The sequence below is a fragment of the Loa loa genome, assembly GCF_000183805.2.
Source record: "Loa loa unplaced genomic scaffold supercont3.177, whole genome shotgun sequence".
Taxonomy (NCBI): domain Eukaryota; kingdom Metazoa; phylum Nematoda; class Chromadorea; order Rhabditida; family Onchocercidae; genus Loa; species Loa loa.
Window position 1 is genome coordinate 116,034 of NW_018108357.1, and position 2,487 is coordinate 118,520.

Here is a 2,487-nt window from a genome sequence, read left to right on the forward strand (position 1 = left end):
GAAGAGAGGAAGGAGAGAGAGAGAGAGAGAGAGAGGGAAGAAAAGTAAGGGAAAAATAAAGGAATGATAAAGGGAAGAGGAAAAAAGAGTAAGGGAAAAACAAAGTTATTCAAATTTTCTCCTTAAAAATTTTTGTAAATGAAGTACTATTAATTTTTCAAGCTCTCTCTCTTCCTCTTTTAAAGCATTTCTCTATCATTGTTTTGGATGTTAACTTCCTTTTTTGCCAATGAATTATTTCCATTGCTTCTCTTTCTTTCTCCCCCTCTCCTTCTCTTTCTCTCGTTTCCTTTCATGTTAAAACACTTTTTTGAACGTAAAGATAATCTTAGCATTTTCTCCTTCATGGTACTTCAGTTTTTCAGGAGAGAAATGAACTTTGGGAAACTTTTCCATTTAAGTAAATGATTAACTCTCATATCATCTCCTAGCCGATTAATTATGCTTGGGAATGTTTCTGATTCAGGAGAGATTATTAGAACCTAACTGTAATTTGAATCCAATCAATAACGCTTCTTTTTCCATTTGTCATTTCAGAAATTCAACAAATAATTAGGAGCAGAGTTAATTAGTAAAAAAGCGAAAAGAAATTTTAATATAGCTATTTGAAGGAAAAGACGACAATATCACCCATTGGATTTTATATGTTAAAAAAACAAAAAGAAAAAAATTAAAAGAATCACTTAGCCGTGAAATACAAAAAAAAAACGATTAAACAATATCCACTTTTTTTTAAATTTTAATTAGCTTACCTTCCTACTTTTCTTCCGATTTCATTTCACCTTTCCTTTTTGTTTTCTTGTTAAGGCATATTGCCAATTATATTTTAGTATAAAGAAACTCCAGGACATTTATATATTTTCCATTCCGGAATTTTCATCTAACCTTTCCCGGAATTTCTACTTAGAAGTGATCGTAAAGGACAATATAACTACAATATGTTTCTTTTACTTCTCTTATCTACCTTTGTATCTCTTTATCGCATTTTTCTCAAATCATTTAAAAAATTTAATCTTTTTCCTATTTTTTTCTCTCCCCCTGTCTCTCTCTCTTTCACTCCTACTTTTCTTTCTCATCTGTAAATGTAATTAATGCTAAACAAGATAATATATTTTTTTCCAATGAAATTTCTTTGAAATCTTTTATAAAACTTTTTTGGAAACTTTTTAATGAATTTTTATGAAATTTGTTGTGAAAATACTTGAAATCTATAAAAAACAAAATATTAATTATATATTTTCATACTACACAAACTTCGAACTTTTCCTCTGGTAATTGTCAAAGATAGTAAATTGAAAACAAAAGAGAAAACGATCAAATTTTTTAAAATTTTAAAGAAAAGATTTTCCAAACCAAAAAATAATAATATTTAATTGTTTTATTTCTTTCTCTTCCTTTTCCTTTTTTTTTTCCATATCACTTTTCCTTATCACGTGTGTGTTTATGTGTGTATGTTTTTTCTTTTTTTTTTTTTTTAGAAACTAAACATTTCATCATTTTTTTTTCTTTTTAAATCCTATCATTACAACAAACATTAGCAAAGATCACATCATTACAATGTTTATTTGTTTGATTTTTCTTCTTTTCTACTATAACAAAAAGGATAACATCAAGTGAACGTTTTAAAAGTTTAAACAAAAATTCCAAAAATCCGAAAAATTCTACAATTGCATAAAATTCCCTTTTTCTTCACTCAGGTAATTCTTTTACTCATAGCAAATCGTTATTTTTTCTTTCCGGTTCTTTCAAATTATTTTAAAATTAATTTTAAAATGAGTCAACGACCATTTCAAATCTTCAAATTTGAATAATGTCATTTATAATCATTTCTTTTATAATAGAGAAGTAATTTTTGAATTTTTTATAGTTTGTATGGACCAAATACTATATTTTTCATATAGCAACAGTAAGCAATAGATAATAAACAACAACGAACAATAAACAACGGCAAACAGTAAACCATAGCGAACAATAAACAACAAACAATAAACAGTAAATAATAAACAGCAAACAATAAACAACAAACAACAAATAAAAAGGATATTTGTTGTTTGAAAGGTTAAAGTACCTCTTGCCTTTTTTTCACTTGCTAAAATGTCTACGTAATGGCAAGCATGATTTCATTACTGATACTTTTCTTTCGCCTTACTCTCTCTCTCTCTCTCTCTCTTGTCAATCATTTGACCCGTCCCTTCATGGCATCTATTTTGATTACAATTTATGTTAGGAATTGAAAAGAGAAAAAAGGAAAAAATTTTTCCCATACTTTTTAACTAAATTATATAATAGTTTTAAAATAGCCTTAATTATTCCAGCTATTACTGTTAAATGCATAATAATATAATTATACTTATTTATTTATTTAATTTTATTATTACCTTTATTATTATTATTATTGTTATTGTTATTGTTATTGTTATTATTATTACTATTATTATTATTATTATTATTATTATTATTATTATTATTATTATTATTATTATTATT